Genomic DNA, 15090 nt, shown 5'->3' with positions numbered 1-15090 from the left:
CTCTCAAATGTATATCTATAATCCAAACCTCACTCCCAATTTTAGGGTCACCATCCCAACCACCAGTCCAGCATCCCTAGTTTATATGCCCCCCCAAAGACCTCTAGACTTATTACTCCTACTATTTACTTGGCCTCTCATCTGACCACCTACTAGATATCTCTAGACAACACATCTTCCAGCCTTCTTTACTTCAGTTAATCACGTAACCAGACACCCCATTTGGGGGCCTTCTCTTACAACCCACATTCGATACATCATCAAATTCTGTAGCTTCTACCTTTGAAACAGTTGGAATACATCCAGCACTTGACCACTGCTTACTTGCTCCACTGTCACCATCCTGACGCAGCCCCATTCTTCTCACCTTTAATTCATCATTTCATCAACCTCCCAGCTGGTCTCTCTGTTTCCTCTCTTACTCTCCCCTCCCCCCGTTCATACTCAATACAGAAGATAAAACAGCCAGTATAGAAATCCAGTTAAGTCTTAAATCAGATCATGTTATTTAGCTTCTGAAAATTCTCCCATATCGTCGCATCTGTACATCTCTGTAGTTGTCTACAAAATCCCACGGGATCTGCCCCCTGTAATTCTCTGTGAACTCACCTCCTTGGTTTACCCTGTCAACCCTCTATTCCAACCTTGCTTGCCCCAAGCATGCGTGCTTCCTCCTGTCTTCACACTACTATGACCTTGACCTCAACCTTGCATCTTCTGGGCTTGCTCTTTTCTTTCCTTTAGGTCTCTGATCAAATGTGGCCTATCTGATGAGGCTTTTGCTGACATTTCTATATACAATTGTTGCTCATCCCTGACACTTTTTAGCACCTTTTCCTGAGCCTTTTTTATTTTTCTTCATGGCAGTTATCATAGTATGTTCACATAAATCCATCTGCCAACACATAGAGACATAAGTTTATTATATGTACCTTCCCACAGAATGTAAGCTGTTTGAGAACAATGATTTTATCTGTTTTGATTGCATCTTAAATATCAAAGCTTAGAATAAAAAAAAAAACAAATAGTGTAGAAGATTCATAAATACATCTTTTTGTAAAAATGAATAAATGAATGAATTGTTTCTATTCTCATTGAGTCAGAGTTTAGGAGGGAAGATGAACATCATAATCCCATAAACTTCCTCACGAACAATTTAACATTTGCAATTCAGTTGCTTTAAATTAGTCTTACAAAAATTACAAAACTTAAGTATCTGTTAAGGCTATATTTAATAAAATATCTTAAATGTAAACAAGAGAATTTCCTGAGACACTCTGTAGAAGCAATATGCACGTTCACATCCAGTGTACATATAGCAAATATGTACATATGACTTAAAACTTATGATCTCTGTTATTTATTAAAACTTATCACCTCTAGCTCAAAACTCAGTGAGTGAAATTTGTGTGCTACTAATTTGAAGGATCTCCAGCTCCTTCAAATTCTGCTCTAAAAGTTTGAGTTCCCTTGTATGTGTTATTCCCTTGTGTTTTTTTCCTCCCCTTCATGGGCTTCTGCCTGAATCCTGGATTAAGATACAAAATATAAGAAGTAAAAATGGGGGAGTTGATAATTGGCCCAGCAGCAGCCCACACTTAATTACGATTATGAGTCACATCTTAACATAGACAAAGTTGTCCTTTGCAGAACTCTAGGCATCCACGCTGTCACAGGCAAGGCAAAATAGGGGGAAAGGAAATGGGCAAATACCTTAAAATAGTTAAGAGGATTGCCAACCCTGCAACTTAGCCTTAAAGAAATTCTCCAGCTGCACCAAAAATGAGGTGTTTCTCTTTGGTTTTCAAAGCATAGAGTTAGATCAACTGCTGAGAGTGAACACGGGAATTACAGTGTGAAGTTTGGGGAAAAAAGAGAAGGTGTGAAACACCCATCTTGGAGAGTAGGAGACCAAGATGATGAGAGTAGGGTAATATGTATTCTGTGCTACTTGGAGAGTCTGTTAGAAGTGTGAAATCACAAAATTAAAGCAAAACCAATCTTCTAGGCTGTGTGATTTTCTCCAGTCATGTTCACAAGTACAAGCACACAGGTTTATTTTATCTAGGATTGGGATTTTGTGAAGAAGGAAGAAAAGGGCAAGTGGGTTGAAGTAGGCCATATTAGAATGATTTGAATGATGAGACCCGGGATTCAAGCAGAACAAGGAGACAAGTAAGGGCAGACATGAGGGTCAGCAGTATTTTTGGGTAGGTCACAGAGCTGCCGCGGCAAGAGTCCTTGAGCAAGCAACCTGAAAGGATAATTACGGCGACATATCCCTGGCACAGGTCTGCTTTTGAAAATGCTATCCTTTTAGGTAGTTATGACAATCAAAATACTATTGTACTCAATATAAAAGAAGGAAAGTGCCCGGTTCCCATTAGCAGCAAAGCAGTCCTAGAGCCTTGCTTTTCTCTGAACCGGCTGTTGGTGTCTTAATCGGCTTGCTTCTACTGCTAGTTGGAATCCTGGAGAGCTAATAATCCAAAGTCTCTCCCCTCAACACTTAATGCTGGCATGACCTCACCTCCAACAACACCCCAGCTCCTTTTACCCAAAATCTTAGCTCAGGAGAGTGTTGGGAAAAAGACTTTCAATGATTAAGCACCAACGACATGCTGGGTTTTGTGTCGGAATACACACAGACATGTATCTACACACACAGCACAGTAACTTACACGCAACAGATATTGAAGACTTTGTTGACAACAAAATGAATGGATGCTATTTTATATGCCAACAGGTAGAGATTTTCATTTGTTGTTTGCTCACCAGAGCATGCATTGAACTCAAAATTAGTGACTACTTTTCTTTCCAGAAACTCTTTGAAGAAATATAGTAGTTGCTATCACTTTTGGTGTTCAGTTTAAAAAAATTAAATTAGAAATACATTTTAAACCTCTGCAGGTTAAAATGAATAACAAAAAGCATTCTAATCAAAAGCCCCATGATAAAATATTTAAGCTCACGACTGGCTTCACTCAAGCTTAGAAATAAAATAACCTAATGGAAGAGGTGGTACCGTATAATCCCCTTCCTGGGATTCATCGCGTCTTGCCTCTCAGAGAGGACAGCTGGTAGAGAGAAAATGGAAGTATTTCAACAGCAGATTTGTCATCTCATAAGCCAGCATTATTTACTTTAAACCTTGCACTAAGAACACAACCACAGAGAATTGTCAATGAATAGTTCATTGGTATGCAAAGGAGATTGTCAACAATTTGCTAATATTTAAATGGAAGATTATCCTGAAAATAATTATAGGGACAGACTCTTCAAAGAATATTTTATTGGCAGGTTTAAAAATTAGCATTCAGTAATGAGATTTGCTTGTAGACTGGGGGAGAAAATATTAATTGAAAGAAAACAAGAGTGATTAGTGTGTTTGGGGCCTAGAGAAGGGCTGGAGAAATTTGAACATTTTTATAAAGGATGAGAGCAAATGCATTACATATACTTGCTACTTTTTGCTAAAATTAAATAAACTAATATTTTTTAAAAAAAGATAACCTAAGCTGTGGCTGTCTTTTGGGGCAAAGCTAAAGAAACAGAGTCCTAGTTTCTGTATAAACTCAGTTCTCATTGTGGCCAAAGTGTATATTCTTGTATCTGCATCACTGGTTTCCTGAGTGTGTCCCATGCAACACCCATATCAAGAGACAGGATGATGGACCATGTTGAAGACCCCGTACGTTTTAACCTTCATTTGAATATTTATATAATGCATCTAAAAGGCTCTGAGATTTCCTGTAATAAACACATCTGATGACTTTTATTTTAACACACACACCTGCAAAGAAAACATTCAATTCTTTTCTTCACTCTCACACTACCCTGCCACACTCACACTTCTGACACCAGGCAGGTGGGTTTACTCCCCACACCAAGCAGTTCTCTGCAACACCAGCTGGCTGTCCCACAATTCATTTCAATTCTGACACTAATCCAGGAGCCCACCAAGAGTCACCTCATTATAACAAAAGACAGTACCATTGCCCAGAAAATTCCAACGGTTTTAGGACCCCTGTGCCAGGAACCAGGAGCAGAGACAAATATATATATGTTCCTATTATTGCACAATATGATTCCCATCTTATTTGACAATGCATTTATGCATCTATCCATTCATTCATTCATTTATTCACTGTATAAAACCTTTTAAATTGTGAAAACAGTGCTCCCTGTAACATACCACAGATAAGAATGGACTGGAACATGCTGGGATTTTCCCTTGAGACACTTTGTTATAACTTCCAGGCCACATCATACCATTTAACCTTCCATCTTATGGACCTGTGGAAAAGTAAAGTAAGAGAGAGCAAATGTGGCTGGTGAATCTCAGCAAACCTTTTTAGTCACTTGAACCACCATGTGCCGTTAGAGTAATGTCTTACTTCTGATCGGATGCAGTTATTCTCACAAGCATTTTAAGATCCTAAATTAGAATAGTTTTCAAACCTTCCTACTCATCACATCTCCCTCCTAATGTGGCCTCTTCACCTTGCCCATCCATACCCATGTAATGGGATAGAGGGTATTGGGGTGTTGGGGGAAGCAGCCCCTACCTGGGAGGAAGCTGACTGAGGCAGCCTTTGACCTAGGAGGTCTCACTCTGTCCTTGGATAAACCAGACAAGCCTTGTTGGGTTCTTATGTTGTTCTCTGATTAATTTCAGTTTTGTTGGGGGGAGTCTGGATTTTGCCTTACGCTAGAGGGAAACAATGAGTGAAGCTACTCTTCACTGTCAACAGCCACATTGGCTGTAGGTGGGTCTACATCCGGAGGCCTGTTTGTTGAACAGAGATGTTCTTAGTGTGCTGTGAAGAAAAGGAAAGAAAGAAAGAAAGGAAGGTGGCCAGAATTGGGATTTAGGACTTGGCAGATGTTACCTTACCTACAGCTCGGTTCACAGTGAGATAACAGAAGGTCCTATAATGAGGATAATGCTTTGCAAATGGGAAACCGATCCACTTTCATTTACTCCCGAGGCACGCTCCTACGCAGTGATCCACCTCCTGGGGCCCCTATTGCTTTGTGAAACGTGTGTGTGTATTTTAGGGTGAGAGAAGGATGACAGCAGTGGAAAGGCCTAGAGAGGGGAGAGGGAAAGGGATACTGGAGACGATGATGAAAGCACCAGGGCTGAGGGCACTTTAGGGCACTCTGGAAGGAGGTGTCTAACAAATCACCCCCACTTGCACCTGGGCAGCCACGTCCCATGAACTGGACAGCAAGGCTTGGTTAGGCAGAGGGAGGGCCTCTTTTGCCTTCTCAGAGCGAGCCCTTGTTCCTCACCACCAGAGTGTGCCAGCTACCCTGGTTTCTCTCCTGCAGTGTGGAAACTCTTGTAAGCTAGAAGAAAATGCTGAGAGGACCAGATACTGCAGATGTTGCCAAGCATTTGGAGCCAAGCTCCTTCTCACGTGGTCATCATATTTAGGGGTGAAGGGTTTTTTCTCACCCAACTGTTATGGATGTTTTCCTTCCTAGCGTTTTCAAGCTGCATGATCACACCAGAAGTGACCTCACCAACAGGCCTCAGCAGTAAACACCAGCAGAACATCTGAAAAGGACACACTTCACTGTCCTTCAGTTCACTGGGTAGCCCACAAACAGAAGCTCCCTGGGAGCAAAGACCTGGGAGGATGCAGGATGCTTCCGGTATCACAGAACCACAGCTCTCTCTTCTCCATCAACACAAGATCAGGTAACTCACACCTTCTCTCATGCCTCATTGGGGGATGGAGGGCTGGCAGGCAAAGCTCTGAATGACAGTGCTTCTAAACGGATACTATTACCTAAAAGACGTTCCTACTCTCAGTATCTCCACCACACCAACAGAAAATCCGATCTGTTAGCGTAGATCCCACTCAACGCTGCCTCAGACCTGGGGACCCAGTTTATTACAAAGGAGAGGCAACAATGAACACGATTATCATGTACTTCAAATCAATGGCAAGTGACCAGCTGAAATACAGGACATTAGAACGTTGGGCTGGTGTGTTCCAGGATGCTGTATATGCACACCAACGGCATCTACTTTAGGCAGTGCCCCAAGAGTCAGCACACATGCGTCTGTGTTCCAAGCGGTCACAGTAAATTGGCCCTTCTCAAAAAACAAACACCAATATCTCGTTTCTGGAGCTTGTGCTTCCCAACCTTGCAACCTTAGGCTTAGCTGACAGAGGTCTTAGTTTTTAATAAGAGACAGCCCCTACTAGGCTCCAGGGTAAGAGAACCACTGAACTGAAAGCTACAAGCCATACCCTGTCATTTAGGGTATGTGAAAGACACAGCAGACAAAGCTGGTGTTACTTTATTGGTGGTCACGGACCCTGATGACTTTGATTCTCTAGGGTCATTGCTTAACCAGTGTGTCTGTAACCCAGGAAAGCCACTGGAGTAGCTCTCATTCTGTTATATCCAAGGACAAATAAAACTGAGTAATTACAGCCACCGTGGCTCCCCATGAGATGACAATGACAGCCTCAGAGAATCATGCTCAGATCAGCCCACTAAATACACTTCCTAGACAGCCAAAGTGCTGGATGAGGACATTTGGAATGGTTGATGGAGGAGGAGATGTTGAGAAACAATTGCAAGTTTGGGGATAGAGGTAGAAAGGGGGTAGTTTGCTCCACTTCACCTAAATTAAATCTTATTTGGAGGTTGAGGCTGACCATGACCTTGAAGCTGACCTTTGGGGCTAAAGAGGTACAGTGAATCTGAGGCTGTGGAAGGGAAGGTCATAGGGCATGATCCCTGCCTCACACCTTCCCAGGTAAAATTTTAGGGTTTTGGTGACCCCCTGGTTTCTGTTTTATTCTCCCTTTTCCAGCAGAATCCTGGTCTGGACTGAGAAGACTAAAGAGGCTGGTTGTCACCTGACTTAGTTGAATTAGTTGTCCTGACTTAGTTGAATTCACACTGATGGGCCGTCAGAGTCCAAGGCCTCCCCTTTGCTTGTCTTTTTGCAGGGGAGACAAAGCAGCCCCAGTCAGGACGCAAGTTCGACGTTTTGTTTCAGAAAATTGAAAATAAGGCGGAGGATTCTAATGAGTGGCTGGAGTCTAGATACTCAAAAGTCTGAGCCCCAAAACCAAATTCAGGGCACAGAAATGACATTCTGGTAAATGGCATTGATTCCAGAGGTCAGATCTGTGCAAAAATGTAATCTAAATGGAAATAGGCCAAGTCAAGAAAAGTACAGAGGCCAAAAAATTAAAATGAACATCAGAATATATTATTTATATTATATATATATATATATATATATATATATATATATATATATTATAACAGAAAACCTCAAAATCTCAGTGACCTACAACAATGCATGTTTTTTTCCCTTGTTTGGCAGGGACTAGTCTGATCTCATCTGAGTCCCATGAACTTGTCTATAGGCTACAGGTAAGACCTGGTTTTATTCCACACGTCTCTTTCTGAAGTCCAGCCTGCAGAGGCAGTGACCACGTGAAGCTTGTCCTTTGGGGGGATCATAGCAACATAAGAGGACCCAAGAAACCATACAAATGTTTATAGTCTCTACCCATGTCATGTTCCTTCACATTCCATTGCCCAAAGCAAGTCATGGCCAAGCTCAAAGTCAGTGGGACAGGGATATATATTCCACCCCAATTGGCGAGAGAGAGAAGTATTTGCTGAGTAATAATAATCTAACCTATCACTGCTGGGCAAATGGTGGCTTTCTTGACCAATCCTTAAGAAAAGATGGGCACATGGTATTTGTGTTTGTGCAATTGACTTAAAAAACTATTGCCCATGCTAGATCCATCCTCAGAGCTGGAGATCCAGCAACTCAACTTGGTCACTTCAACAAAAATGAATCAAACTTTCTGTGACTCAGCTCAACCGAGACCAATATACACATCAGGATGCCAGTTTATTAACTTATTAGGAATTGACTATTTTTGCTAAGTAACCTGGACATTTGTTTTGATTGATCAGAACCTTTTCTTCTTAAAAGCAAATCTATTAGGGTGTCATTTTAATAACAGCTTCTGGCTTGGCAAGTGTGTGAATTCAGAGTAGAATTCAGTGGGATGGTGCCTCACCACTCACGACCTTCGCCTATAGATCCCCGATATAGAGAGAAGCTGCCCCTGGCTAAACAGGCTTGTGGGGTGTTCCCTGTCTCAGCCTCAGAACACACAGCACCAACTGGATTCTGTCACTTGGACTCACGTTTACCGCCCTGCTCCTTATTGAAATGATCTTTCATTATATATCTAAAACAACTCATTAAGCCGGAGGTCATATTCCCAGCTCAAGGGCTGGTTTGTCTATTTCTAAGAACACTTTCTGTATATCAGAGCATCCACGTGAGTTGCTTTCATTTGTCAAACTCTCTGAATTATAAAGGTGTCCGTTTTCATCCTCCATGGTAGCTCTGCATATTAGTTAATGATTTCTATTTCTGGTATATTCTGGATCATTGAGATTTCAAATATTCTGTCTCATTGTTCTATTGTATACTTCTATTTTGGGTTTGGTAAATATGGTTCCTCAACATGGAAAGATAACTGATTTGGGGGCAGTGATGATCTTTTCAGTTCTGACTTTTGTATGATGTCTATACTGATATCATAAAATAGTCATTGAAATATTACTTGACATCTGGCTTAATGCTACTGTTCCGTAATATGGTACAAATAAGTCTTTGGCATTTGAGAAAGCTGAGTGAACATTTTGAGGATCTGTTTTCTAATTTGTAAATTGGGGGGAGAAATACCTGCTTTGCTTGCTGTATAGAAATATTGAAAAGGAAATTAGATAATGTATGAAACACAGTTACTTGGTCCATGAGAGGACTCAATAAAAGATTGATGAATCTGATTATGATTTTGCAGTGTTCCTATGAACTTTCAAGCAATGTATATTATGAAGTAAAATGATTAAACTCTGTTAGGTATTGAGTGTTGTTGTTTTACATGATCCCTCTGTTTCAAAGGCCTGTTTGTCAGGAGATCAAATTAGGTTTTTTCTCTGTTTCAAAGGACTTTTTGTCAGGAGATCAAATTAGGTTTTTTCTCCTTCCCTGTCCTTTGTTTTCTAGACCTTTTGTACTTATATATAGAAAAATCTTGATTGATTTATACCTATTGTTTCATTCATCAACAAATGACAATTCAAGCCAGCAAAGAAAAGGAAAAGAAAATATCAAAGAATTGAACAATAGACCCAATTTTAATTTTACTGCAAAATCTCCCAAAGGGAGGTAGCAACAAAAATGCCACTCTGGGCATCAGCAATGTGCATTTTTCTAATTCCTTCTTCCATCATGATCTTCCCTGGTTCATTTTAATCCTGATGGAATTCTCTATAATGGTCACTAAATTTCAAAGTACTGCACAATTAAGGATTAGTTAACTATTAGACCATATAACGCCACTCTGATTTATGTAAGCTTCATTAAAATCTTTTTCAGCTAAGATCTGAGGGGAATATGAAATGCATCAAATTTAAGAATCTAAATCAGTTTAATGAGATCTTTTCCTTTCTTGACTTCCAGTTATGTGCTTGTGTGGTGCTAGATACTTCAGAGAATGCAAAGAACTATAAATGGTTGTTAATGATGACAAAAGGAGGGAATTTGGTATTTAGACAAGAGAAAGGAGTTTAAATGTATGGCAAGAAAGGGGAAAGGTATTTTTTACATTAGCATAGTGGTAGAATGTAAAAGTTTTTGAGTCAGACTGAACTGGGAAGTTGTGCAATCTTTCTATTTTAACCATGTATTAGTTTTCTCTTGATGGGTAGCAAATTACCACAAGCTTAGCAGCTTAAAGCAATATCTATTTATTAAATCTCAGTTCTGTAGATGAGCTGGGACTTCCCTGGTGGTGTAGTGGTTAAGAATCTGCCTGCCAATGCAGGGGGCATGGGTTCGAGCCCTGGTCCAGGAAGATCCCACATGCCACGGAGCAACTAAGCCCGTGCGCCACAACTTCTGAGCGTGCTCTCTAGAGCCCATGAGACACAACTACTGAGCCTGCATGCCACAACTACTGAAGCCCGCGTGCCTACAGCCCGTGCTCAGCAAGAGGAGAAGCCACCGCAATGAGGAGCCCACGCACCCTAACCCCACTCGCCGCAACTAGAGAGGGCCTGCGCACAGCAACGAAGACCCAATGCAGCCAGAAATAAATTAATTAATTAGAAAAAGAAAAAAAAAGAGTCAGTTCAACTGGACTCTGCTTGGAGTCTTGAAAAGCCAAAAACAGGATATTGAATGACTAAGCTCTTATCTGGAGCCTCTGGGGAACAACCCACTTCCAAGCTCATTCAGGGTATTGACAGAAGTCAGATCCTCATGGTTGTAGGACTGAAGCCTCTTTTTCCTGAGGTCACTGGCTGTCAACTGAAGGTTCCTCTTTTTTCCTAAAGACCATTCACTTTCCTTCTCACAAACCGGCCATGGCACATCCAGTCCTCTCCTGTTTCAAATCTCTCTGACTTCCCTTTATGCCTCTTCTTCTACCACAACCAAAGAAAATCCCATGATTTTAGGGCTCATATGATTAGGTCAGGCCTGCCTGAAAATTCCTCTATCTTTATGTCAACTGATGAATAATCTTAATTACATCTGTAAAATCTCTTCACAGCAGTATCTCATTTTTGGTTTGATTGGGTAATCAGAAAAATAGATTCTTGGTGGTGGGCATTATTGGAATTTTGCCTACCACAAGCTATGAAATGGGGTTAATAGAAGAATGTAACTCAGAGGATTCTTACAATGATTAAATTACATTACATAGGTAAAGAACTTATTATTAAGACTTAGTAAATTTAAGAAAATTTGGCCATTATCAGCATTATTATTGTCATTGTTATTATCACCATTACATTATGATTATTATTAAATTCCTATTTGAAAGTTTGGAGAAATCCTAAATAGGCCTTCAAAGTATATTGCTATTTTATGCTATGGTTTGATTACTCTAGCAGGGAGTTATTACAGATAGAACCAAAGCTACACCATCCTATATGTATACTGAGGATATATACATACACATATACATTTATGTTATATTATATTATATGCCAGTTTGTACCCTATCTTTTCAGCTTTTTTAAGTTTTCTGATGAACGGAATATTTTTCATTTTTTTAAGTGAAACATACATTAAAATAAAATGATGAAGAATTATATAACATGCAAATAATAATCAAAAGAAAGCTAGAATGGCTATATAAATTTGAAAAAGAGACTCCTGAAGCAGTATTATTACCACAATAAGGAAGGACTTTCATAATAATAATAACCAAATGATAAATGGGTAAATAAGCAAAAAATGAAAAATAATCCTAAACATATATGAACCTAAAAGCAGAGCTTCCTTAAACATGACGCATAGAACTGAGAAGAGCAAAGGACGAGTGTCCAAAATTACATATGAGCACTGCTACCACTCATGTCTGCAACTGATAGAACATGTTGGTGGAAATCAGTAAAAAAAGAGAAAGCTGAGAAACAGGACCAACTAAATTGACCTAATGTGTATTTATAGAAAACTGGACCCAACAATAGCAGAATACTCATTATTTAATTGCATGTGAGACATCCATCGACAGAGACAATACTGAGGGCCATGAAACAAACTTGCGAAAATTTAAAATATTTGAAATCATACAAAGTGTGCTCTCTGACCCTAATGGAATGAAACTAGAAATCAATAACAGAAAGAGAGCTGCAAAAAATCCTAAGTTTGCAAATTAAACAGGAAACTTAAAAAATAACACGAGTCAAAGAAGTCACATGGGAAATTAGAAAATATTTTTAACTGAACAAAAGTGAAAATCTAAGAAAGCAAAATTTGTTGAAAACAGCTAAAGCAGGTAAAACTTCAGTTCCAGCTCCAACAAGTAAAGTGCGTGGCAGCGACTGCTCCTGTCCCCCAGACAGCAACATCTTAAAGAAACTGAAAATCAGAAACTTAGCTTGGACCCATCAGGGACTGAGGCTGCAGAGCAAATGACCACCATGAACTCTGGAAAGATAAGTGAATTCAGATTCACAACTGAGATTTGCTTAATCAGAGCGGAAGCTAGTGGAGCTGAAACTCGTAGGAATTCTTAAATGGTAATTTCAATGAACTCCTGGCTATAGAAAAAATCGATACACCTAGCCAGGCTTAACCAAGGGAAAAAAAAAAGAGAAAATAAAAATTGCTAATATCAGAAGTTTGAAAAGGCATTCATCACCACCGATCCCATGGACAATAGAAGGATAGTGAAGGAATACTGTAAGTGCCTCTGATACCCATAACTTGAAAACTTAGATGAAATGGGCTAATTCTTTGAAAGATGCAAACTACTAAAACTCACACAAGGAGAAATAGCTGATATTAATAGTCCTATATTATTAAATAAATTGAATTGATAATGTCATTTTTTTTTTCAAGAAGAAAGCACCAGGCCCAGATGATTTCACTGGTGAATTTTACCAAACATTTAAGAAAGAAATTGTACCAATTCTTCACAATCTCTTCAGATATTAGAAGCAGAGGGGCCATTTTCTAACTTAATATCTGAGGCCAGCACCACCCTAATACCAGAAACAGATAAAGGCATCCTAATGTTTTCAAGTAAGTTAATGTGCATAAACCACTCAGAACACTGGCACAGAATTAGCTCTTCACTGTTTGCTACTAATGTCCTTATTAATCTAGAATTTACTTATATCGGCAGGTATTTGGAGGACTCCTAAAGGCAAGTTGGAGTCACTGAAGTATTTTAAGCAAAGACATTGTGCAGGGCTATGTTTTCATTTCAGGAATAAACACAATCCGTCTAGCAGCAGTGATTAGCGGCAGTAGAGAGGCGCAAGGTGAATTACCTTAGGGCTTAGACTCCTTAGACGGTCCAGGACGGGCTTAGACTCCTTAGTCGTGGTCCAGGACGGAAAGAATGAAGGCTGGCGTCAAAACCGCACCCTTGGGAGAGGGGTTGTAGCGAGGAGACAGCTCTGAGAGATGTTCTGCCCTAGGAAAGAGTAAATATTCTGCAAAGAATGAACACGCCTCCAAGGCAATTCTGTACAGCTGCAAACATCGCTGTGGAGCGACAGCTTTGTAACTCACTGCAGTGAGGCGCTGCAGGAGCGTGAATGTCAACCTCGGTGATCCCTGACGTAGGCATCCGAAATCTTTGGCATGAGACTCGAAGGTTGGCCAGGGAACACACAGAAACAGAGAAGAGAGGGACAGAGCTGCTTTCCATAGCCACGTGATTTTTGCAAATCTCAGCAACGTGCAAACAGAGACCCATGGCAATCCCTAGTGTGCCCCTCTATCCTGGGCACATGGTCTAATCAGCCAGGATGGAGGTGCGAAGCGAGGAGATAGTAAACACACACAACTATACTTCAATCGAGAAGAAAATAAAAAGTAAACACATATTGACGCTTTCTCTAATGCCCACTGTAGGGCTGAAGATTTCCCCCCAATATCCAGCACTGCTTAACAAGATACTCTCTTTATCAGATACACAGTGACTAATCTGAAAGGAAGCATTTGGTTCAATGCTCTCATTTTTGCGGGGAGAAGAAGTGAAGGGTCTAGACATGACTTATCCGGACTCATCCACCCTCCAGAGGCGGAGCTGGGAACCCACCATGTTGATGCTCTTTCTGCTGTTCCTCCTGAGCTCCTTTTTCCCTCCCTTGGCCGTTTTGCTCCTCTCCTTTCCGTCCCTTCCATCCATCCTTCCCGGAACGTCTGATAAACATTACACAACGGAAGGTGTCATTCTACATGCAAGTCTTTCTGAAGTTATTTCAGACAGGATGTTGGCAGCTGAGTCACAAAAGGGACAGTCAGTGAAGACCCCTCAGGCATGAATGGCATGTGTGAGTTTCCCCTACAGGTAAAGAAACATGGATCTCAAGCCAATCAGCATCCCCCATCACAATTCCCTGAGTATCCACTTTGGGTACCAGGAGCCTGTCTTCCCTGTATACCTCATCAGGCACTTCCTCACGAAATGCCTGGGAGATGGGGCCTGCGACTGAGCGTTCCTTCCTGCCCTGTTTCTGCCTAGCAGTCCCCCTGCATGGTGTTTGCTGCCTTTGTGAACAGAGGCACATTGGCCATGTAACGTTACCCCCTGCCGGGTGCTGTCAGCACTGCCATTCCCGTCCTCAGGCCCCCAGCGGCTGTCCCTCATGCCATGATCCCCCCAGACCAGCAATCTTCACTCTTCTCTTCCAGACGCAGGAGAAGCCTTTTCTCATCAGCATGTATCTCACAGGCAGTTTTCACAACGGACCTTGGGAGGCCCCGAAACAGCAGGCTTCTCTTTCCCTGGACAAGCAGGCTGAGCTCTGTGCGCACAGGAGGCCGGGCTCAGCAATGGCCCAGGACAGCCCGATAGCAAATCCTTGAGAACAGCCCCTTTTGGGGCAGTTTAAAACATTTTCTACTTTTTCACCATTATAACTCTTCAGGTCTTATTTATTATGTTTATTTTCTTTGTGTTCATCTCGTCATTTCAGAAATGATGTCCGGTTATTTATCATTCTTTCGTGAGTTCTGTCACCTAATTTCTGAGGTTTTCATAAATTCTGACATACATTGCCCTGCACTCTTGTATGCATTTCTTGATGTGTTTTAGCCTGTTTTGAAACAGTGTTACAGTTTTGATCTTTCTGACACATTGGCTTTGTCTGTGGAATGCTATCCTGCTCCCTTTTCTTCTGTATCTTATAGTACTACAGGGATGTGAGTTTCAGATTGTTTATTTTGAAGTAAATTTCGTTCTTCTGAAGTTTAAAAGTTCAGATAGATACTCTCATTTCTCGAGCCTCTCTCTTCGGTAGTTTCCCTGTAATATTAAAAATGCAAAGTTTGCTTTCTGATCACCCAGAGAGGTCTTTGATTTTATGACTCCCCATTGTAAAAGCTTAAACTCAGTGACCCCCTCAAATGAGCCTTTTCTACATCTCTCTCCCCACCGACCTTCTCTTTTTCATCTCGCTCTCATGCCAGGCCTCTTGTGAGTGCCTTGGATGCTAAAAGAAAAACGCCGGGATGATTTTGTTCTCAACTAACCAAATGAAGGATTTTCG

At 40.9% G+C, this 15090-nt stretch overlaps 1 long non-coding RNA gene across 1 annotated transcript in view; it reads left to right on the top strand.

Moving 5' to 3' along the window:
• Window positions 1-7372: 7372 nt before the first annotated feature.
• Window positions 7373-15090, top strand: part of LOC307176210 — a 74268-nt gene continuing 66550 nt past the window's right edge. Inside the window, exon 1 of the long non-coding RNA XR_013824644.1 lies at window positions 7373-7413. This is a non-coding gene — a long non-coding RNA (uncharacterized lncRNA). The remainder of the gene's footprint in view (window positions 7414-15090) is intronic.

The sequence above is a fragment of the Stenella coeruleoalba genome (assembly GCF_951394435.1).
Source record: "Stenella coeruleoalba genome assembly, chromosome: 17".
Classification (NCBI taxonomy): domain Eukaryota; kingdom Metazoa; phylum Chordata; class Mammalia; order Artiodactyla; family Delphinidae; genus Stenella; species Stenella coeruleoalba.
Note: the sequence above shows the minus strand (reverse complement) of the source record. Positions and strands in the feature narration are given on the sequence as shown.